The sequence below is a fragment of the Marmota marmota genome, unplaced genomic scaffold (assembly GCF_001458135.2).
Source record: "Marmota marmota marmota unplaced genomic scaffold, marMar, whole genome shotgun sequence".
In the NCBI taxonomy this organism is placed as follows: domain Eukaryota; kingdom Metazoa; phylum Chordata; class Mammalia; order Rodentia; family Sciuridae; genus Marmota; species Marmota marmota.
This window is the reverse complement of record NW_025999968.1, coordinates 62750733-62775283: the sequence shown is the minus strand read 5'-3', so window position 1 is coordinate 62775283 and position 24551 is coordinate 62750733. Positions and strand designations below refer to the sequence as shown.

Here is a 24551-nt window from a genome sequence, read left to right as displayed (position 1 = left end):
CACAGTGTCCCTCTCTGGGTGGCGACTCCTCTGTGGCTGGGGGCAGGTGGATCTGTCAGGTGAGGCTGAGCTTCTGGGCTATCCTATGATGCTGTGAGCCGATCCAATGACACCATGACCCCCAGGGCTGGACCAGGCTATGTCCTGGAATTGCCCCACCTGCCAGCGGCTTTCCTTCTGCTTCTGTGCGGGGCACAGAGGAAGCCGTTTTCCTTTGCAGTCTTTGAAATGCCATGGTGACAGGCACCTGGTCTAGAGGGCCTGATTCTGGAGAGTGCCCGGTGACTGCCTCTGTAGGGCACTTTGGGGTGCAGCAGAGATGGAAGATATCCAGGTGACAGCAAATCTGCCCCTGCAGAGACAGCTGCTGAGGGCTGGGGATGTAGCTCAGCAAACTTGGTGAAGTGCAAGGCCCTGGTTCAACCCCCAGACCACCAGGAGTCTCTGAGCCCCAGTGTGCACAACCAGAAAGTTGTGGGTTCCCTGGCCACTAAGAGCTGGCTGCCCAGCGCCCAGCTGCAGTGCAGGACAGCCAGGGAAGGGGCTCAGAACAGGAATCCAGGGAGGTAGCTACATGACCTTGGGGAAGAAAGGAGCTTGCTGGGCAGAGTGCCACCCGGGCTGTTTGTGTGGGAGGCCTTGGGAAGCAGAAGTGCCCGTGTCCCCGCCTTTGCAGGCAGGGCACTGAGGGATGGTGATCCCCAAATGTCCTTTGCATCCTGGTCCAGGGCCCTCATACCTGGTCACTCCTGGTGCCACAGGGCCCCCGGTTTCTGTGACACAAGCAGACTGCTCTGGGTAAATAATGTTGGCAACATTCACCAAAAGCTTTACCAAAGAAGGGCTGACGGGCGGGGCTGATGGGTGGGTGTCAGCCTTCCAGGGAGGTGGGTGAGCTCCTGGGTCTGGCTGCTGCACAGGGCCTTGGTGGCCTTGAGACGATGAGTCCTGGGCATGTTCCAGGAAGGTGGGACAGATCCGTTCACAGTTGACCTGGGCCCTCAGACTTGGTGATCATGTGGAAATGCGGAGCAGAGGTGACCTGCAGCCTCCGCAAACCTCACACCTCTGCTTGCAGAGCAGAGGCCCCTCACAGCCCTCAGCCCACACTCCACCAGATCACCGTGGTCACCGCTGAGCCTCACTGTCACACCCTGTGCTGCAGGGTGGCACTGAAAAGACAAACCCCATTTTGCAGTGAAGAGTCAGCTGCACAGAATGCTGGTCTGGGTTCTATCCCAAGGAGCATTAGCGCAGGGAAGAGCAGGAGGGGCTCCCACTGAGCTCAGGTGGGGCCTGAGTCTGGCGCTCATCCCAGCTGTTCTCTTGCTCCCTCCCAGGGCTCAAGATGGGCACAGGTTCCAGCAGGGGAAAGGTGTCCCGCACACAGCCAATTGGGAGGCTCTGAGCTGTGACTTGATGGGATTCTTTCACTGGAGGCACCTGGGTTCCAGGAGATGTTCAGCCAGGAAGAAGAACTTTCATAAACTAGGACTTAGGAGCAGTGTGCTGAGCTCCCAGAGCCCCGTGCTCTCTGCCCAGGTCTTCCTTTAAAGTCTCAGGGCATAGTCTGTCACAGGAACTGCCTTGGCCTGGCCCTCAACCGGGGCCCTTGCAGGTCTCAGAGGCACTGACCCCAGGTGCCTGCCCGCCAACCTCAGCACTGAGCTCAGTGCTCAGCCTTTCTCTGCATTTCATCCTGGCCCATGCTCTTGACTCCCACCCTCCAACCTTGGGGTACCCACCTTCCCCAAAGAAAGACCTCCAAGACATTGTCCTGGGTTCTGCTTCCCAGGAACCCCTGGAAGTCATCACTTATGGCCATCTGGGTCTAGGAATGTGATTAGCCAAGTTGCAGCAGGAGGTAGAGTTCCCTCATGACTAAGTTCATGTGTCACCTTAGTGGGTTCAGAGATGTCCTTGTACCTGATGAGGCACTGTTTGTGGGTGTCTCTGCGGTGTCCCCATGAGGTTAGCATTGGACGACCAAGTGAACCCAGGCAGAGAAGAGAGAATTTGCCTTCCCTCTGCAGGTTGCTTGAGCTGGGGCCTGGCCTTATGCATGATTGTGTAAGACACCCTAATGACAGGTTTGCTGAAATATTTAAGAGTTTTGCATGTCATGCTGGGTATGGTGGCACACACCTGTCATCTCAGCTGCTTAGGATGCTGAGACAGGAGGATCATCAAGTTCAAGGCCAGCCTGGGCAACTTAGTAAGACCCTGTCTCAAAAAAAAAAAAAAAAGGGATGGAATGTAGCTCAGTGGTAGAGTACCCCTGGGTTCAATCCCCAGTACTGCCCCAAAATCTTTTTATCTTTTTTTTCTGCCCAAAAAAAGATAAAAAGATTAAAAAGTCAGGGCTGGGATTGTGGCTCAGCAGTAGAGTACTCCCCTAGCACGGGCGGGACCAGGTTCTATCCTAGCGCCACATAAAAATAAAGGCATTGTGTTGTGTCCATCTACACCAAAAAAAAATAAATATTAAAAAAAAAGGATTAAAAAGTCGTTTTCATCTTTACTCATAAGTTTAATATAGGTTTTTGCTATGCTTGTGGGTTTGGGTTTAGGGTTAAGCTAGAATTGTAATTAACTCTGTGGTTTTCTGTATCATGAACGGTTTGATAAAAGACCTTGAAAAGACCAGGATGTAGTGTTTTTTTCGGGGGAGTTGGTATTTCAGTACTGCTTTGGTTTCTTTCACAATTCTTGACCTATTGTTGTCTAGGTTTTAAGTCTACCATTTAGTTAATGTTTTTCTCGAAAGTCGTCCATTTAATTTAGTCTTTCAAATGCATACAAATATTTGCCTAGTGCAGAATCTCTCATCAGTGGTTGTGTTGTTTCTCTGTATGGTCTTCCTGATCCCAGGTAACTTGTCCCTCTTCACAGGAGCAAGGAGTGAATCTGCTGGTTGAGTCCCCACTTTCCTTTTCATTACCTGGGGGGTCTGGGCAGCAAGGTACTCTTGGCCCTCCCACGCTGACCTACTGGGACTCAACCTGGGCCTCAGGGGACCTGGCGTCTTCTGCTTTCCTCTCATTTATTTGCTTGGTGTGAAGGAGCCCCAGCTGTCCTGCTGGTGCCGTAGCCTAGTGATGACCAGCACCACATGCCAGACACTTGCTGGGGTGGAGCCACTTGCTGACCAGAGCCACAAGGTGCCTGGCAGAGTAGGACAAGCTTTTGATCCAGAAAACATGTGTCCAAAGAAAACGGTAGCTGTTCTAAGCCGCCAAGTTTTGGGTAATTCATGATTCACCAATAAATACTCGATACATTCCCCCCCCCCCCAGTATACTAAAATCAATGGTATTTTTATATAGTAGCCAAAATAATGGAAAATGAAAATACTATTTACAATAGAATTGAGAACATAAAATTCGTAGTAATGAATTTAATAAAGTATATGTAAGACGGGTACACTAAGAACTACATTACTGAGAGAACTTAAGAGCTGGATAAATATGCACATTATTCATGAATCAGATGACTCAATTTCTAAAAATTTAACAATATTTTTATTGTGTTAAAATACACATAAATTTACCATCTTGCCTTTTTTTTTTTTTTTTTTTTTTTTGTACTAGGATTTGAACCCAGGGGCACTTAACCACTGAGCCACATCCTCAGCCCTTTTTTAAAAATATTTTTTTAGCTGTTGATAGGCCTTTATTTTATTATATGAGGTGCTGAGAATTGAACCCAGTGCCTGCCTCACACATGCCAAGCAAGTGTGCTGCTGCTCAGCCCCAGCCCATTTTTATATTTTATTTAGAGACAAGGTCTACCTGCATTGCTTAGGGCCTTGCTAAGTTGCTGAGGCTGGCTTTGAACTTGTGATCCTCCTAAGCCACTGGGATTATTGACCATTTTTAGGTAGACTTTTCAGGAACAAGTACGTTCATGTTGTACAACCAACACAACCATCCATCTCCAGAACTTTTTCATCTTGCAAAACCGAAACTCTGATCCCATAAAACAACTCCCCAGTCCTCCCTGCAGCTCTTTCAACTACTGCCCTGCTGAGCCTCTACAGACTTGGCTGCTCCAAGTATCTTGTATAGAAAGGGAATTGTACATTATTTCTTTGTGTGACGGCCTTATGAGAGTTTCCCTAATCTCTTGAGGGTACCACTTCTTTCTACATTACCATCTTCTTTTGAGTTTAGCTAATTTTTTGGTTAAAAAAATACTAAATTCATTCATCATTTCTTTTTCATATATTCTAGAGCTCTTTTCCTTATGTTACCATGGAGACTGAAATGCAACAGTGGTCCACTTTATGCTTTGAATGTAGCCCTTGCTGATCTTCCGCTGCAACTTATTTTAAAAATGGACCTGTTTCTGGGGCTGGGATGTGGCTCAGCAGTAGAGCACTCGCCTGGCACGGGCGGGACCCAGGTTCGATCCTCAGCACCACATTAAAAAAAAAAAAAAGAGGCATTGTGTTGTGTCCATCTACACCTAAAAATAAATATTTTTTTTTTAAAAAATGGACCTGTTTCTTTCTCTTCCTCTCTCCCTGATCCTCCTCAATCTTAGGGGGAACAGGGTCACCTTCTTTCCCATCCTAGGCAGAGTTATCTGTCCCTGAGCATGCACCCACCCTGGGAACGAAGTGAACAAGACTTTGGGGATGGCACCAGAAGATCTCAGAAATGACTGTCTCCCAAATTAACAAATCACAATTCAACAGAGAACCCTGGGATGTAGCCTTTGAACCACCTCTCTAACAGCCCCCTGTTCCTGCAGAGGGGCAGAATCACAGCCTCTGGGGCAGCAGTCCCCTGTGTTTCCCCTTTGCTATCAAAGCAAGAAGCCTTTTTTCTCAAAATCATATCCTTGTTGCTAAAAGCTTGGTCCTTGTCCCTGAAGCCAATCCAATAACAAGGACATGCTTTTGAGAAAAAGGAAAAAATTAGTTTATTGCTTTTAGGAAGGATAGATCAGGGGAAAGAAGATCAGGGAGAAGTTGAGGGAAAAAGATATCAGAGAAGATCAGGGAAAAGTTTAGGAAAATGAGGATTATAGAGGAGAAGTTGAAGGAAAAGTAGATCAGAGAGGAGAAAAAGCTTGGGGAAAAGAAAAAAAAAAGTTCTAAAGCCACAGGGATATAGTCAAAGCATCAAGTGGACCCTGTCACATCCTCATTACTGGATTGGCATCCGGGACAAGGACCGAACTTTGGGCAACAATTACTTTAACATTCTAAGACTTTAATGTTCCAATTTGAGTTTGTGTCATCTTAACCTCAGTAACGCATGCCAAAAATGTGCCGTCTCATACCTCCATTCTCAACCCATTTAAGGTGCTAATGTGACAAAATCACGTTTTTACACTGTCCAAGAACAAACTAGTAATTGCACATATAAATATATATATGTATATGGGGGATACCAGGGATTGATCTCAGGGACACTCAACCACTGAGCCACACCCCAGCCCTATTTTGTATTTTATTTAGAGACAGGGTGAAGGGAAAGCAAGGAACAAGAGATGGGTAAGCAAGAAATGAAAGATGAGACCAGCAGACAGAGATGCGCAGGAGAGTGTATTGTCAGAGTTGACAAAGGCCATCTCTGTGGGAGAGTCTAGTTCTGGGACTTTTATGGGGAGGTTCAGGAGTGAGAGACGGGTGGGTCCCAATGCAGGTGGATAGGGGTTGAGTTGGTGTGAGGGAGTGCTGAGCCTTTCTCAGAAAGGCCCTTGGGTGGGAAAGCAAAGGCTGTCAAGATGGCCATCCACATGCTAAGCAAGGACCTTATATTCCCCCTTTTTTTTGTGTTTATTGGGCCCCTTATGGAACAGGGACAGAGGTCAATCTTCTATAACTGCTTCCTGCTGGGAAGGGGTGTTTGAATCTCTCATTAGGGGTGCAGGATGTCACTGGAATCATGATGGAGGTCGAGTGGTGGTGGAATGCTGTCCCCGGTTCCCCAATTTTTGGTGAGGGATTGGTATTCCTATAATCAAAGCTGGTTTACACTTTGGTTAGAGATTATTTGGACCTGGTCTTGAGCCAATCTAATGATGCAGGGGACAAGCATTAACAGAAGGCCTGTGACAAGGAGAGGGGTCAGGAGAGGAAGTGCCCACTGGAGAAGGGGTGACTTGGTGGCCACCTTCAGCAGAGAGCTGTTGTTTCCGACCTTCAAGGTCCTGTTGGAGTTGTTTATCTGTCCTTTGCTCTACAGATTGATTGACACCAAACAGCATTCATCCTGTAGAGACAAAGTCCGCCTCTTTTGGCCATGAAAAGATCAAGGCCCCTTGGATTCTGCAGAACCACAGCGGCTGAAGAATCGAGCTGGGACTGGGTGGTTAGTATGGTTTGAGCAAGTTGCTGTGAGTCCCTAGAAATTGGACTGGTAACTCCTGGTGAGTGCAGAAGGAGGGAGGAGGGCAAAAATGAAAAGGGAAGTGTGGTCCTCAGATGCCGCAGTCTGGCTGGGCACAAAATCATGAGCCACTCAAGCAGGAACAAACTTTATTTCCAAAACTCCCGCGAACGCCACGCACGCAGCCTTCTCCCGGGACACACCACACCAACCGGAAATCCCTCCTCCGGAAATCCCTCCTACCGCACTTCCCCAACCAATGGGAACTCTCCGGGGATCCCTGTGAGAGCTCCAAAGTAGCAGGCTGAGGCGGACAGCAGGGGTCTAATATCCAACTGAATACACATGTTAACATAACCATTATCATCTCAATGGCTTGCTGGTATCACCTTTCAACCAAAAATGCCATACATCATTCCTACTCAGCTATGGCTCTCAGCATCTACCCCCTTCTGTTTAATTAAGCACCAAGCATGTGGCTTAGGGACCGTGCCTGTTAGGCTGTCCAATGCTACATATGGTCCTTACCCATCATCGGATGAGCTGACCTCAAGGCGTCAGCCTCCTGTCTTAGGTTGGTACCACTGCAATTGGATCTTACCCATCACTGACTACCGGTCCAGCATACAGCCATACTTGTGGATAGGCCTATGCACCAGTGTGTGGGGGGGTGTGAGGTTCATTGCCTCACCTCTGTTGGCCCCCAAATTTGTCCTTGGTGCCAGTGGGGGGTGGTGAGTTTCTTTGCCTCACCTCTGTTGGCCCCCAAATTTTAGACCATCACTAGCAGAAGGGAGGAGGATACAGAAATGCCATGACACTAAGCCAATTGACGGCTCCTTTGAAAAATTGTACCACTGGTGACACTATCAGCAAAGATACGCCAGCACTACCACAATTCGCTGCACCAACAGATAGTTCACAATGCATACAAGTGATGCATAGTCCAGGCAAGTTCTTCAAGCAGTTCAAAGCAGAGGAATCTATCAATATGTCCATTTCCTCCCAAAGTAAATCGACTCCTTGATTGAGCATTACTTGTTGAGTTATTATTCATGGATGCATCAGTTTATACAGTTTACTATGATAGCTATCAAAGAAGCTGTAGTTTGGTTTTATCATTGTCTTCACTGGCACTGGGATGAAGATAGGAATTCTGGCAATGATGGCTAAAAAAAAAAATATATATATATATATGTAACATTCCAACAGGTACTAAGAAAACAATTTTCTGAACAATTTACATTATCCTGAACAGAATTATTAAATATAATGAAAAGGAAAGGTGAAAGTAAACAAACACATCTGTTAACCTCCTTATTTGTTCACATATTAAAACAATCCTCAACACCTGTTTACCCAATTTAAATTAAACCATTTAAATCACTTGAATAATAAAAATATTTGGATCCATTTTTTCATGAGTGCTCCTCATATATGATCTATGGACATACGCACATATAGACATACAACACAAAACACAAGTGTGCACACATAACATACAACACATAAGCCAAAGTAAAGGCCTTATAGCTTTTCACAGGTGAAATCTCCATTGCAATGTTTAAAAATTCCACAGTCAAAAAATAAAACTGATCAGAAAAACGCTAACCTAGGTCTGAATGAGCTCAAAAAATAAAATAGAACTTTATGATGTGGGAAAAGGCAATAATAAAATAGATATTGAAAAAGACATCCTGGTTACCACCTGGGTTTGACTCCTTTTTGGATAACCCATCCTTTTTCCTGTAACTTGCATAATGGGTCTGAAGGTATTCCCACAAGCAAGCCCCAAGGTTTTTTACATTTGAAATAGGCTTTAATGGTGTTCATTATTCATTAGCCTCCAGGTGTGGGAGAACCACTGTTGCAGATCAAGAATAGCCAAGTTGGAGCTCTGGATATCAGCTGTTATGGATTTGAGCCAAATCATCTTCTTTTTGGTCTGTAGAAATCGCTTTAGTTAGTCTCTCTGGAATCCAAATCGGCTGCTGTTCTCCCTGTGGAAACACACAAAACAGAACCCGACTCCAGACAATCACTGGGTCAGGACCTTTCCATTGTCCTGTTAGAATATCCTTCCAAATTACCTTAGGCTTATGTACATTTTTTGGACACATATGCCTTTCTGCAGCANACAGCCTCAGGATACCTAGTAAGAATAGTGTTAGGAGAATAAGATAAATGTATCCATAATAATGGACCTTCTTGCCAAAATACTCCTGTAGGAATATTTTTTGTTGGTAGTACAATAAATAAGAAAGGCAAACTTATATCAATTCTATCCAAATACATATTTTCCATATATGTTTCAATAATTTTTAATCCCTTTCTTGCTTCAGGTGTTAACATGCGGGGTGAATTTGGATCTGATGGACCTTTTAGGATATCAGATAAAGGTCCCAACTCTCCTGCTGGTATGCCTAGATAAGGCCTTATCCAATTTATGTCTCCTAATAACTTTTGAAAGTCGTTAAGTGATTTGAGTTGATCTACTCGTATTTGAATTTTTGGTGGACGGACCATGGTTGAGGATAATAGAACTCCTAAATAATTAATTAGAAGATTTAATTGTACTTTATCTATTGCTATCTCTAGATTATAATTTTTTAATAAATTTGCAAGTGTGGCATAACATTCTACCAATGTGTTTTTATCTTTATGTGCTAATAATACATCATCCATATAGTGAAATATTTGTAGTTCAGGATTTTGATTTCTAAGTGGCTGGATTGCTTTGTTAACATAAATTTGACACATAGTTGGGCTGTTAGCCATGTCTTGAGGGAGTACTTTCCATTCATATCTCTGATCAGGACCTTCATGATTCAGTGCAGGGATAGTAAATGCAAAACTTGGACTATCCTCAGGATGAATTGGAATTGAAAACAAACAATCTTTAATATCTATAGCTAAAACCTACCAGGTTTTTGGCAAAGCAGACAATTGGGGAATCCCCGATTGAGCAGGTCCCATAATAACCATCTCATTATTAATGGCTCTTAAATCTTGCAATAATCTCCATTTACCAGATTTCTTTTTGATGACAAAAACGGGAGTATTATGGGGAGATACAGAAGGTTGTATATGTCCCTCCGCTAATTGTTGTTTGACCAGGTCATGGGCTACTTGTATCTTTTATTTAGTCAGGGGCCACTGAGGAATCCATACTGGTCTTTCTGATTTCCAAGTAATTTTGATTGCCTCAGTGACCCCTTCTGAAAACCCAATCCATGTCTATTTATTCCTTTATCTATTTGAATTGGTGCTGCTATACCTTGTTCTTGTTTTTCTAATCTTTTTCCTTTCCTAAAACCTTGTCTAGCCCGAATAGTGGGTGCATTTGGATTGATGTTATTTGTTAATGTCAAACCTAATTGATCTAGGACATCTCGTCCCCATAAATTTATAGGAAGATGATCCAATACATATGGCTGTATAGTTCCTTCACACCCTTCAGGATCCTTCCAATCTAATACCATTGCACTTCTATGGGGATTAGTTGCTACTCCTAGGCCTCGAAGCATTTGAATGGCTTGTTGTAATGGCCAATGTTTTGGCCATTCTTGACAAGAGATGATGCTAAGGTCTGCACCTGTATCCAGTAGTCCATTAAATTCATGTCCTTGAATATTTAGTTTTAGCATTGGGCAAGAATCAAAATTTAAAGACAGCATAGCCCAATATACACCTGTGGAGCCTATTCCCCTGGAACCTCTTTCTACAGTACGACTGGAAAATTTACCATGCAGGCTGGGTATTATTAATAACTGTGCTATTCTATCTCCTGGTGAAATTACTGATATACCTCTTGGAGAACTGGCTATAATTTTTATTTCACCTTCATAATCGGGATCAATTACCCCAGGACTTATCATAAGTCCTTTTAGTGTAGAAGAACTGCATCCTAATAATAAGCCTACTGTACCTTGGGGAAGAGGTCCTTTTACTCCTGTGGGAATGACTTGAACTCCCATCTCTGGACTTAGTACTGCTCTGGCGGAGGTGCAGATGTCCAACCCTGAATTCCCTCTGGTTTGTCTGATGAGGGATTTAATGGACAATGTGTCCTGGGCACTACCCTGATGGGGTTGCTGGGTTCCTCCATTGCCCCATATATTTGTGGTTGTGAGCCCCGGACCATTGGGCCCCCCAGTCCGTTTTTTGGCAACGGAGCCCGATGCTTTTCTCCACGATATTGTGGGTAAACACCTGGTCCTTGTCCGTTTTTTGATAATGGAGTACCCTCTATGGTGGTTTGAGAATGGCATTCATTAGCCCAATGTCTCCCTCTACGGTATTGTGGGCAAACACCTGGTATTCTACTCCTTTGATACCTAGCTTTGTTAAACCTTCCTCCTATGGGGCAACTCCTTTTAAAATGTCCTATTTGTTCACAATTGTAGCATGTTTTTGGCCTGGCATCTAAAGCCTGTTGTACTGTAGCTGCCAGGACTTGTCCTTGTTCATTAATGTCTCTACATAATTTGATATATGTGTTTAAATCTCCATGTTTCCATGGTCTGATGGCCTCCTTACACCATCTGTTTGCTTGCTCAAAGGCTAGCTGTTTAATTAATGGCATTGTTTGCTCTGTATCCCCAAAAACTCTTGTAGCTGTTTGAATAAGCCTATCTACAAATTCAGCGTAAGGTTCATTAGCTTCTTGTATTACCTTAGATAATTGACCTTGTAAATCTCCATGTCCTTGTAAAGTCTTCCATGCCCTAACTGCATCTGCAGCAATCTGTGAATATATAGCCGGATCATATGCAGTTTGTTGCAGCTGACCTTCATAAGGTCCTTTTCCTAACAACATATCTAGATTTCTCTGAGGATAACCAGCTGCTGCATTTCGCCTAGCCGTCTCCATGCAGAATTCCTCATTGGCAACCTTCCATAACATGTATTGTCCTCCATTTAGCACAGCTTTACACACACTAGTCCATTCTGCTGAAGTCATGTTCAAGTTGGTAATGGATTCGACCAAGCTTACAGTGAAGGGTGCTTGAGGACCATAGGTTGTTACAGCCTCTTTTAGCTGCTTCACTGTTTTGAAATATAAAACATGGTGAATTCGCTGCCCTCCTGCCGCCTCAAATACAGGGCATGCTACTCTTTGAGGTCCTGTCTCAGGATCCCATCTATCAACTACGGGGGTTGAGGATCCCATAGGCGGAGCTGTTGGTTGGACACATACACCCTCTGGTGATAGAAAGGTGTTAGTAGCAGCCTCCTGTTGTAACTTTTTCCCTGATGGCTTTTTCTGCTCTAAACTTTCTTCCCCTTTCTATCTATCTCGAGAGGCCTCCTCTTTTTCCTGATCTAATATGTCTTCTACCATAATCTGAACTGAAAGGTTTGGAGTAGGCAAACAAAATCGTATCATCATCCACAATGGCAATGTGCCAACTCGCAGAGTTCCTGGGTTTTTCTTTTCCCTGTCCCTTAAATCTTCACCACGATGGTCCCATTGTGATATATTCAACAACTCCTCCTTAAAAAGCCATGGGCTACATTTTTGTATTGTATCAACATATGCCCTCTTTTTGGTTTTACTGGGGTGCCTCCTTCCTCTAACAATTTACTTAACATTCTTTCAGTTTTTTTTTTGCTAATTTCTGACCCCATATTTCTGCTACAAGGATAATGCAACTCAAACAGATAAAACAAAACCGAAGCAAAATGAAACAAAAACAGAACAAAAATCATTGTATCAATTTTCTCTTCCTCAGGGTCGAACAACTTCAAACCTTGAGCCAACCATTTTTCCCAGTTTGCCTGAGAAAGTTCTAGGGACAGGCAGCTTGAAACAAAAACAAAATAAATCAAAACAAGAACATATTGTTTTTTGAAATGGTCACCCATTTTCTCGCTCTCCCTCAGGGGTGAGCAATTTCACTTTCATTTGGGCCACCAAATGCCGCAGTCTGGCTGGGCACAAAATCACGAGCCACTCAAGCAGGAACAAACTTTATTTCCAAAACTCCCGCGAACGCCACGCACAGGGCCTTCTCCCTGGACACACCACACCAACCGGAAATCCCTCCTCCAGAAATCCCTCCTACCGCACTTCCCCAACCAATGGGAACTCTCCGGGGATCCCTGTGAGAGCTCCAAAGTAGCAGGCTGAGGCGGACAGCAGGGGTCTAATATCCAACTGAATACACATGTTAACATAACCATTATCATCTCAATGGCTTGCTGGTGTCACCTTTCAACCAAAAATGCCATGCCTCATTCCTACTTGGCTATGGCTCTCAGCACTCAGAGACTGAAGGAAGGGGGGGGGGGTTCCGGCCTTGGAGAAAGGCAGCTTGAGAGGGCCTGTGGGTGTCTCTGTGTAAAAGGGGGAGAAACCGTTTTAAGTGAGACTTATGAACCCAATATGGGAGGCCCTCAAGGTGGGCCGCCAAGGGAGTGGTAAGAATGACCGATAAGGTCCAGTCCACTTTGCAGAGAGTTAAGGGGAGGTGCCTGTTGGGGGGTTAAAGGTACCAGGGCGCCAGAGACCGAGTGGGAAAGGAAGAGGCAGAACTAGGCTTGGCCAGAACAGCATCACTGTGTTGCCAAAGAAGGTTCCTCATGTGTGCAAGAAGGGGCCAGAAAAGATGAGGAGCAAGGGGCAGCGGAGAATCAGAGGGGCTGAGCTGAGCAGGGAGGAGGGTCCATATAGGAGCTCAGAGGGGAGATGTGGAGTGGCTTCCTTGGGAAGGCTTGAGACCTAAGAAGAGCCCAAGGAAGGATTTAGTCCAATCTAAATGTAATCAAGGGATAGTTTAGTGAGAATGTTCTTCAAGGTCCAGTTGGTACGTTCCACCTTGCCAGAGGACTGGGGATGCCAGGGGACATGAAAATGCCAGGAGATGTTGAGTGCCTTAGCTACTGACATGAAACATGGGGAGTAAATTCAGGACCATTGAGACTGGAGTGAGGAGGGGAGGCCGAATCGGGAAGAATGTGTTCAACCGGGATGTGGCCACCATAGGGGCACACTTATTGGTGGTAGGAAAAGCCTTGACCCATCCCGGAAAGTGTTGAAAGTACCAAGAGAAAGTTGTGCCTCTTGACCGAGGGCACATGGGTGAAGTCCAGCTGCCAATCAGAGCCAGGGAGATGTCCTCTTGCCTGGTGTAAAGGAAGGCAGGGGGTGGAGATTGGAGGTAGGATTGGGTTTCTGGCAGATTTTACAGGAGGCAGAGGGTAGAGAGGAATTGTAGGTCCTCTGGAGAGAGTTTGAGGTGGGATGTGAGAAGTTGTTTTAAAGGTGTGGTGTTGGGGTGAGGGGGTGAAGGAAGGTGAGCCTCTGTTGAGTATCAGCTGGGGGAGAGTCCGTCAGGGACTAGCAAGGCCGAGGACTGCAGGTGGACTAGGCTGTCACAGCACCGCGGCCCTCACATTGGAGTCTGCCTTGTTGTTGCCGAGTGTCACACAGGAGGTGTCTATCTGGTGGGACTTGAAATGTGATTTTCCAGGGGCTGGGGATGTGGCTCAAGCAGTAGCGCCCTCACCTGGCATGCTTGCGGCCCGGGTTCGATCCTCAGCACCACATACAAAGATGTTGTGTCCGCCGAAAACTAAAAAATAAATAATAATAAAAAAAACCTCTCTCTCTCTCTCTCTCTCTCTCTCTCTCTTTAAAAAAAAAATTTAAAAAAAAGAATTAAAAAAAAAAAAAGAAATGTGATTTTCCAGTGGCAGAGGGAAGCTGTGAGCCCTGAAGGAGACGGAGGTCAAGGGGCATTAGTAACTCAAGTCCCCTTGGTGGTCAGGAATCCGCGCTCCTTCCACGTAGCAGAGTGGAGAGAAGTAGGTGGAAAGTAGAGTCACGTAGACGTTGGGGGAGGCCCCCTTTGCCACAGTGAAGGCTCTGATGAGGGCACCAGGTCAGCCTGCTGAGTGGATGTGTTACTGGGGAGGGGAGCGGCTTCCACAGCCGAGGGTAGAGAGATGGTAGCAGACCCTGCCTGACGACGCCCTCCTGAAGGAAGGAGAGGCCATCTGTGGGCCCTGTGCATGTGGCCTGGAGCAGGGCCTCCTGTGTGTGGGAGGGGTGTGGAAGGAGCTGCCCCAGAGTCTCAGTGCATGAGTGGGTGAGAGGAGGAGGGGGGAAGAGTCCTGAGGAGCGGGAGGAGGGTAGCAGGGTTTAAAGGTGAGCAGGTGTGGACAGTGAGACTGGATCTCCCACCAGGGAAACCTGTAGAGATCAAAGGGGACAGGGGTAAGGAGTGTAAGCCCTGGTAGGTGAGGAGATCCTTTAGGTGACGGGGAGCCAGGATGGTGAGTGGGGCCCCAAGGTGGGTTTCTTTGAATCCCTAATGAGTAGAGAGGCTTTGGCCAACATTCGTAGGCAAAGGGCCCATCCCAAACAGAGGGGTCAAGACCTTGGATAGGAAAGCCACAGGGGCAAAGGTGGCCCTAACATGTCTGAGGACCCCTAGAGCAAATCCCTGGTTTTCAGCCACATGAAGTTGAAGGGGGTGTGTGAGATCAGGGAGACGGGGAGAGAGAGAAAGTTCTGAGGTCATTCTTCTGTGTTGTAGCCAAGGGAAAAGTCAAATTGACACTTTCCCCCTTAGCCTCTTACCAAGCCTGCTGAGTCTGTCCTTTGTGTTTCAATGTCAGTGTGGCCTTGGCTGGGGAGATGGCTGCCCAGGTCTCCACAAGGTAGGAGGGCCCTGGGGTCCTTTTTGTCTAGAAGTGGGGTCTCTAGAGGAATCAGAGCTTTAGTGGCAAGGAGAAGCTGGGCGGGGGAGCAGGAGGAGACAAGGGAGGCTTAGAGTGGGGAAAGGAGAAGGTCTGCACATAAGGGATTTCCTTCCACTTTCCTGGGCACTTGCCAAAGTCATGAAGATATGAAGGTTGGATTGGTTGAAGGGCCTTCAGATCGGGAGCCAAAGAGAGTAGGCCTAAGTGAGCAAGAGGCAGCTGAGAGGTGAGTCCCATGGGATTTGGGGGTTGCCCATGGCGAGTTGGAGTCTGGGGCTGAGAGAAAGCAGTCACCCACTACCTTCCTAGTCCTGGGCTTTGCCCATAGAGAGGCCTGGCCAGGGCTCTCGTGAGCTCTGCTGAGGAGCTGAGAACCCAGACCCGAGAGTGAAGTGGCCAAGGGGAAGGGATGGTGCTCTCCAACGTCTAAGTTCTAGAGAGGAGACTTGTCACTGGTGTCTCTAGGGAGTAGACTTGTGAGGAGGGGGAGGGAAATGGCGAAGTCACGCAGGAGTGTGGATGAGAAGGAGAACACCAGGTGAATGGAGGTGGGTGGTCCTGGGCCCTCGGGCCAGGGTCCCAAAGCAGCTCGAATCCCCAGAGGGGAGGTCAAAGCCCATGGGACAACCTGACGGACTCACTGGCACCAAGGGAAGTAAAGTGGCCCAGGGCGAGTCCCACACACCTGGGACAGGAAGGGGTTTATGTCAGGAGCCTCCCAGGGCCACTCTGCAGAAAGCTCTGAGGCGGATGTGAATGGGCTTGTGGTGTGAGGCCCTAGAAGGACTGGAAACATCCCAGACAGTAGGGTCCACCTTGGACGGGGTAAGGGGAGGCACTGGCAGACGGAATAGGGGACGGTCCTGAGGTCAGGTGGAGGGTCAGGGGAGCGGCAGGAGAGTCTGGAGGGTGTTAGACAAGATCACATGGACATGGCGGGAGGTCCACTTATATGACTGAGTCAGGAATTGAAACTCTTTGGTCTATGTGGTGGGACTTGAAGTATAGGACACAAGCCGCTTTTCCATCTGTGAAAGATCTGACAAAGAGAAAGGCACATGAACCCAATTACACGATCCACCCAGCCGCCTCGCGTAGAGGACACAGAGATGCGGGTTGAGCAGTGGTAATATGTGAGCGTGTGGCAGGAGGACAGAGGGCGGAGGGGCGTGGGGACAGTTGATACAGAGGCTTCACTAGAACAGAATTGTGGTATGGCAGGGCTCATCCGCTGGTCAAAGGAGAAGGAGTCCTGGGTAGGGTCTTCTGTCCCTTTGGAAGCAGGCGCAGAGGAGGTGAGAGCTAAGAGGACTTGTGCGGGAGAGCAGGAGTTGCAGAGAGAGGGCTTAGAACGTAGGGAGGAGAAGGCCTGAACGTATGAAATCTCTTTCCATTTTCCCAGACACTCACGGTAGTTGAAAAGATCCCTGATGATATTGGGATCTAGAGTGCCACTAATCGGCCATTTAGAGTCGGCGCACAAAGGATATTGAGGCCAGATCTGATTGCACAAGTGGATAAGTTTTCGGGGCTTTAGATGCGGNAATGACCAAAAAGGAGTGGGTAAAAACTAGAGAGCCCAAGGCACAAACAAGGCCGGGTGTCTGTAGGGTTGGCCAGGTTTACCCTCTACCCTGGCAGTCGAGGTCACAGAAGGAGTGGTAGGCCCTCACAACCCCTTGAGGACTGAATGTGTAGCCAGGTGTCTAGGAGGAAGGACACAGGCCCACCTGAAATATGCAGTTACCCTGGGCTCCCACAGAGTGATGCTAGTGGTCAGGTGATGGGGAGCTGGGCCTCGTCCGTCCTCTGCAGCCAGTCCTAAGAGTTGGAAAGGGGAACCAGAAGAGCTGGCTGACTGGGGCCCGTTATGGGCTCGGGGACAGTCAACAGCCCAGTATCCCTTCTGATGGCATTTAGGACAAGGGCCTGGAGGCTTGTAAGGCTTAGGACATGGACGAGCCCAGTGACCCATCTGACCACATATAAAACAGGGCTGGTGGGTGCAGAGAAGACATTGGGCAGAATGGAGGCCCTGGTCCCAGGATGGAATCCAGATTGGGGCTCGGGATGTTCAGTGACTGTGAGGATGGCCTTAGGCCTGAGCCTAAGCAACTCCATTTTAAAAAACCTGCAGAGACCCTCCCGTGGGCCAGTGCAACCAGGGACAGATGCTAAGTCTGGACAGACGGCTTGAGCGACCATCTGATATTTCTCCTTCTGTGCCTTCTCGTCTCCCCTGTTCTACACCTTAAAGGCCCCTTGCAGAACCTCAGCTTGGGGAGTTAGGGGCCCCCATCGAGGTGCCTTAGTTTGGCCTTAATATTGGGGAAACTGCGAGGAAAAGTAGGTCCTTAGTAGTGGTCTCCCATCTGGAGCCTCAGGTCCAGGTTAGTATATTGCAATAAACCCTGGGCAGGGGTCTAAAAATGCTGAAGGTTTCATTCTTATCTTGGAAGATTTCCTGCAGCCTTTCATAATTGCTGGCCTTGTGGGCTGCCTTTCTCAGTCCTGCCATGAGGCAAGTATGAATTGGTTTCTACGAGTCACTCCTCTAGGCAAATTACAATCCCAACTGGGGTCCCGATCAGGGACTGCTTTAGTGCCCATCGGATGGCAGGGGAGGTCTGATGTACCTCATCAGCATAATTTCTAGCTTGCTCTCAAACTCGCCTGCGGTCCTCAGGCAGTAGGGTGTTAGACAAGATCATATGGACATCGTGGAAGGTCAAATACCTGACTTATCAATATCAAATACCTGACTTATATGATTGAGTCAGGAATTGAAACTCTTTGGTCTATGTGTTGGGACTTGAAGTGTAGGACCCAAGCTGCTTTTCCATCTGTGAAAGATCTGACAAAGAGAAAGGCACATGAACCCGATTACACCATCCACCCCAGCCACCTGGCGTAGAGGACACAGAGATGCAGGTTGAGCAGTGGTAATATGTGAGCGTGTGGCAGGAGGAGAGAAGGGCAGAGGGGCGTGGGGACAGTTGCTTCAGAGGCTTCACTAGAAACAGAATTGTGGTATGGCGGGGGCTCATCCGCTGGTCAAAGGAGAAGGAGTCCTGGGTAGGGTCTTCTGTCCCTTTGGAAGCAGGCACAGGGGAGGTGAGAGCTAAGAGGACTTGTGCGGGAGAGCAGGAATTGCAGAGAGAGGGCTTAGAACGTAGGGAGGAGAAGGCCTGAACGTATGAAATCTCTTTCCATTTTCCCAAACACTCACGATAGCTGAAAAGATCCCTGATGATATTGGGATCTAGAGTGCCATTAGGCGGCCATTTAGAGTCGTCATCCAAAGGATATTGAGGCCAGATCTGATTGCACAAGTGGATGAGTTTCTGGGGGTTTAGGTCCAGGGTGAGAGAGAGAGACCCTAGGTTAGCCAGGAGGCAGCCCAGGGGGCTATGGGAGGGCATGGACGAGGAGCTGCCCATGGTGAGACAGAGGAGGTGAGTTTAGAGGTGGGGCGTCCCCCAGTCTCTAATATTATCTAGTTGAGAGGATGGTTAAGCTCAGGGGTTCGATTAGTGGCGATTAGTGGCAACTTAGAAGAAAGCAGCCCGCGCCAGGAAAATAACAGCAATCAGATGCCGGCGGAAATGCCTGTCAATCAGCCAGATCTCCTGACTAACGTCTGTCAATCAACAGGACCCCCTGGCCAATCCTGGAGTTCAGCCAACTCCCCTGACCAACTCCAAGGGGGCAAGGGACCCTAGGAACACCTTTTCCTGTCCCAAGCCCTTCCCTTCCTGCTGTGAGCCCCATAAAAGTCCAGTCCGGTTGAGCTTCCACATGGTTTCCCCTCAGACCCTTCCCCTGTCCCCTCTGTGGGTCTGATCGAGTTCCGCCCGGGAGTGATATCTCAATAAAGCCTGTTCAGCGGTCCTTTTAAATCTGCCTCCTTTGGCCATTGCCTGCCCCGACTGATCTGACATCTTGGTGCCGACACCCAGGAAGGGATCTTTGGGCTTCTCCCTCAGGGGATTGAAGCCCATCCCTTCCCCCTTGAAACCAACTGGGAAATTTCTAAGCAACTCTTTCTCTCTCCCTTCATCCAGCTGACAGGAGTGGGGTAAGTTCCTCCTTTCCCCTGACCTTCCAGATCCTTTCTGTCTGTCCGCGGGGTCTATCCATAAGTGCCATAGGCCCTGCCCATTCTGTTCAGGGCTCTGGGGACTGTGGAGACGTCCTAGTCCTCCTGAGAGCCCCCCGCCAACCAGGTTGGCCAACTGCTGGGGCCCGCGGAGGCTGAAGGGACGTCTCAACCTCCGCCCTGGCCCATATCTCTCCGTAGGTGAGTGCAGACAGAATTTGGGATGCCTTTTTTCTGCTCCCACTCACCCCCGAAGGTGCCAGAAGGTCATGGGAAACGCAGAGTCCTCTCCTTAGACCCCAAAGTCCTTGGGTGTCTATATTCAAATTTTGCCAAGTTAGGGCTCATTTAAGAACCGCCTGGTATTTTACTGCACTGAGACAATTGGTCATAATGGCTCCCAGAAAGAACTGTTGATTTTAAACCCTCACTGAATTGGACAATTTCTGTCGCCGGACAGGGAAGTGGGAAACCACGTTCAGGATTTTTGAGATTCGCTCCCGTCCTGCCCTCTGCTCTCTGCTCCCGACCGGCCCTCTGCCTCCTTCCCTCTGCTCTTCATGTCTGTTCTCCCTCCTAGTGCTGAGAGCCATAGCCAAGTAGGAATGACGCATGGCAATTTCCTTGTCAGCCTACCCCATGTTGCTTAGAGGGAGGACTCTCCATTGTGAAAATGGGCTTGCCTTGGACCCAGGTCATTTGCAGTGACATTGCATGAATGTTTGAGAGTTTTGTTTTGAAAGGTGACCTTGCTCAGGGATTAGGGTGGATCCGGGTTTAGGGAGGATCCTGCTGGATTAGGGTGGGTCCAGGTTTAGGGCGTATCCTGCTGCCTCAGGTGCCCGCTCCTTGAGTTCTCGGGATTCAGAGGGTATTTGGGATGCAGAGCCCGGTGGAGGTGTGGATTTTCCCCAGAATGTGCATGTAGAGTGCAGGTGAGAGTTCGGGAATAAAGAATTGCTGTTTGAATCTACAAGGCTGTGAGTGGCTCGTGATTTTGTGCCCAGCCAGACTGCGGCATCCTAGCGGTACCGTGTCCCCTCCTCCTCCCTGCTGCCACTTCTGCAGCCGCTGCTCGCTGCTCGCGGCCCAGTCTGCGCGCTTCCAGTCTGCCTGGCCACCAGACACGTGCGCCCTTCCTCCCTCCCTTGCTGGCTCCCTCTGCCACCCTGGCAGGCAGAACGGGTCCCACCTGGCTGCAGGGGGTGGGATCTCCAGATCCCTCCGAGCCTCCTCCCCCACTCTGCTCACCTCTTCTACCTGATAAGCCCCTTCCCCCCTCCCCCCACCTCTCCTTCTTCCCTCTCCTGCTACCTTGCATTTCTCCGTCACCCTCCTTCCACCGGATACCACCCTTCCCCCTCCCCCTCCACCCCTCTCCTCTTCCTCCTCTCCTACAGCCATGATCACCTCCACCCACTCACCCCTCCCTTCTCCTGATCCCTCTTATCAGATAACCCACACTTTCTTTGTCCTCTCAGAGAAGTTCGCTTCAAGATCTTTCCCAGATTGAAAAACCTCTTGGGTCCTTCTCTGCTGACTCTTCTGCTTGTATTAAGGAATCCCGATATCTCTCCCAGACCTATGACCTTACCTGGCACGACGTCTATGTTGTTCTGTCCTCTACTCTGACCCCAGATGAGCGAGCCCGCATTCAGCAGGCTGCTGGAGATCATGCTGACCAAATTCGTTTAACAGATATGACTCTCCCCACAGGTGAAGCAGCTGTTCCCCTAACCGAACCTAACTGGGACTATCAAGATGGCCCACAAGGTCGCCGTCACTGTGCTCGCATGGTCCAATATCTTATAGCAGGCATGCCAGCAGTTGCTAACAAGGTAGTTAACTTCGATAAACTGAGGGAAATTACCCAGAATCCTGATGAAAATCCAGCCTTATTTCTCAACCGCCTTACGGAGGCTCTCATCAAATATACTAAGCTGGGTCCTGAGACTCCCACCAGGGCTACAGTGTTAGCAACCCATTTCTTTACTCAATCAACCCATGATATTAGAAAAAAGCTCAAAGGAGCTGAGGAGGGCCCTCAGACCCCCATCCAAGACCTGGTGAAAATGGCCTTTAAAGTTTATAATGCCCGAGAGGAGTCGGCTGAGTTAGTCAGGCAGGCTCAATTACAGAAAAAGGTAACACTCCACACCCAAGCCTTGGCAGCGGCCCTGAGGCCTATGGCTCAAACGAGGGCTTTTTGGAGGATTCAGCATTCCTCTCCATCAGGGGCTTGCTTCAAATGTGGATGTGAAGGTCACTGGGCTCCCCAATGCCCAAACTCATGGCCTCCTTCTAGGCCATGCCCCACTTGTAACCAGACAGGACATTGGAAGATTGACTGCCCCATGGCTGGCCCTTCCTCGGCGCCTCTATGCAGGGGGTATGACCAGTCAGGCAGTCCCTTCCCCTGAACTATTGGGGTTTGCAGAAGACTGAAGATGCCCATCACCCTCGCTGAGCCCAGGGTAACGCTCCAGGCAGCGGGTAAGTCCATACGGGGGCTACCTATTCTGTCTTGCCTGCCCATTCTGGCCTCTATTTCCTTCCCAGGTCTCAGTTATGGGGATCGATGACAAACCCTTCTCCTAAACAGAACTGTAAGGCTGGCCTGTGCCCTGGAGGGACACCCTTTCACTCACTCTTTTTTGGTCATTCCATCCTGTCAGTTCCTCTCCTAGGCAGAGATGTTCTCCAATTACTAGGAGCCACCCTCCAACTACACCCCAAGAATACTACCACCGATCTCCTTCTGCCTTTAATTCTTACCCTCTCTAATGACCTGACCTAATTGTCCCCAGATCTGGGACATCTCCACGCCAGTCATAGCCTCCCACCACAAGCCAGGCCGAATCCAGCTGAAACCCCAAACTAAACTTCCTTGAGTCCCTAAGACTCCCCCTGCAACACTCCCATATTTCTGGTACGCAAACCCTCAGAAGCCTATCACTTAGTCCAGGACCTTTGCCTAATTAACGAGGCCGTTATTCCCATCCACCCGGTGGTTCCTGGCCCTCACACTTTTCTTACTCATATCCCCCTTTGACCACTCACTTTACTATCCTGGATCTTAAAGTTGATTTCTTTACAGTGCCTCTGCATCCTGACTCTTAATACCTCTTTGCCTTCACATGGAAAGACCCTACATTCTTTAGGTTTCAACAGCTGACATGGACAGGCCTACCCCAAGGCTTCAGGGACAGTCCCTACCTCTTTGGTCAGGCCTTGACACAGGATTTAACTGTTTGTGATTTTGGAATAGCACTCTCTTACAGTTGGATAGAAGCCTTCCCTACATCCAGGGAAACTGCTGACACCGTCGCCTCCATCCTCATTGAGCAGATCATTTCCAGATTTGGACTTCCTACCTCCATCCAGTCAGACAACGGTCCAACCCTCACTTCTCAGGTTGCTCAACTAGTCTCCAAAGGCCTCAACATCACGTGGAGGCTCCCCATCCCCCAACGACCCCATACAGTCATACTTCCATGCTGGGGCCCACCGAACTCAAGATTTCTCGCCAACCCTCTCCTTCTTTTACTAATCATTAATCTCTCTCAAGCTTCTATCCCAACCCACAGATGGCGCTTCTACATCCAAGGGACATGGCAACAGGATGGCACCACCCGCTCTCAGTTTATGGGCCAAGGCGATTGCCCTTTCACTGGCTGTAATCAGGCCGTCACCCTTAATGTTACTGGATTCAACCGGGCCACCTCATCCCACTTATGTTTAGCAATGCTACACTTCATATCAGACCAAACTGAGGAATCTTGTAAGCTCTGGCCTGACACCTATGGTTTGGATCGTACTCCATTGACTGCGATTCCCATTGATTTTCCACTCAATACCTCATCTAGACCCCAAGGACCTCCCTCTCCAGCCTTTGAGGAAGTACCTCTTTTTCGTAACTCATCAGGGAATTTCTCTGGCTGCTACGCTTCCTCAGGTTCTGCACCCTGTGACCAGATTGTTCGAATTTCTTCCTTAACCTTTGCTCCGCCTGGGTTTTTTTTCTGGTGCAATGGTACCCTAACAAAAAAATCTAAGCCTCAACATGCCCTTTGCTTTTTGTGTTCCTTCCACCTTGGTCCCCAATTAACTCTGTCCAGTGAGGCTGAGTTAACATGGCTTGTCACCACCTCCCTTTCCAGGACAAGAAGGGCCATCTTCCTACTGAGTAGTTGGACTCTCCCTGGCCTCCTCCCTCGCTGCCTCTGGACTCGGGGCAGGAGGACTTGGTTATGCAGTAACCGCTACTCAGAAGCTTGAACAACAACTTCGGGAAGCAGTAGAGGCATCAGCCACTTCTCTCCCTTCCCTACAAAGGCAAATAACATCTCTTGCCCAAGTCTCATTGCAGAACTGTCAAGCTCTAGATCTCCTCACAGCAAATAAAGGAGGAACCTGTTTGTTCCTGAAAGAAGAATGCTGCTATTATATCAATGAAACTGGATTGGTCCAAGAGAATGTTGACACCCTCCGTCATTTGGGTGAAAGGCTTAAACAGCAACCATCAAATGACCCCTGGCCAGGCTGGCTAAATTCAACCCTCATTGCGTGGCTGACTCCCTTTCTCACTCCTATTTTAGTAATAAGGCTTCTACTAATGATTGCTCCCTGCCTCCTCAGGTTTGCTCGAAAGCGCGGAGTGAAATTGCCAGAGTGACCTACAACCAGATGGTCCTACACCCCTACAGTCGCCTCCCCACCGAACCTACATCCGAGCCACTCCCCCCTATGACATCCCTAAACAAGCAGGAAGTAGCCAGACGAAATTCGCTGCCCTATATCACCAAAAAGGCTGGAATGTTAGGTCGGTGGCCACGACTTGGTGGCAACTTACTGGCAACTTAGAAGAAAGCAGCCCGCGCCGGGAAAAGAACAGCAATCAGATGCTGGCGGAAATGCCTGTCAATCAGCCAGATCTTCTGACTAACGCCTGTCAATCAACAGGACCCCCTGGCCAATCCTGGAGTTCAGCCAACTCCCCTGACCAACTCCAAGGGGGCAAGGGACCCTAGGAACACCTTTTCCTGTCCCAAGCCCCATAAAAGTCCAGTCCGGTCGAGCTTCCACGCGGTTTCTCCTCAGACCCTTCCCCTGTCCCCTCTGTGGGTCTGATCCAGTTCCGCCCAGGAGTGATATCTCAATAAAGCCTGTTCATTGGTATATCTCAATAAAGCCTGTTCATTGGTATATCTCAATAAAGCCTGTTCAGCGGTCTTTTTAAATCTGCCTCCTTTGGCCATTGCCTGCCCCGACTGATCTGACAATGACTTTTTAAAAAAAATAATTTTTATTACCGGTTAGGACTTTCTGAACTTGGATCTGTAACATTAAATGTATTATTATTTTTAGAAAATTTTTATGGGGCTGGGGATATGGCTCAAGCA

The 24551-nt window shown here is 48.4% G+C and overlaps 1 long non-coding RNA gene across 2 annotated transcripts; it reads left to right on the top strand.

The window, feature by feature from the left end:
- The first annotated feature begins 3741 nt into the window (after positions 1–3741).
- On the top strand, positions 3742–23985 carry LOC125616993. 2 transcript variants are annotated; one of them, XR_007347854.1, is made up of 3 exons: positions 3742–6323; positions 20866–20987; positions 23788–23985. It is a non-coding gene; the product is annotated as an uncharacterized LOC125616993 (long non-coding RNA). The 2 variants fall into 2 exon arrangements; XR_007347853.1 differs by lacking the exon at positions 3742–6323 and having other exon boundaries at positions 20091–20987.
- Positions 23986–24551: the final 566 nt, after the last annotated feature.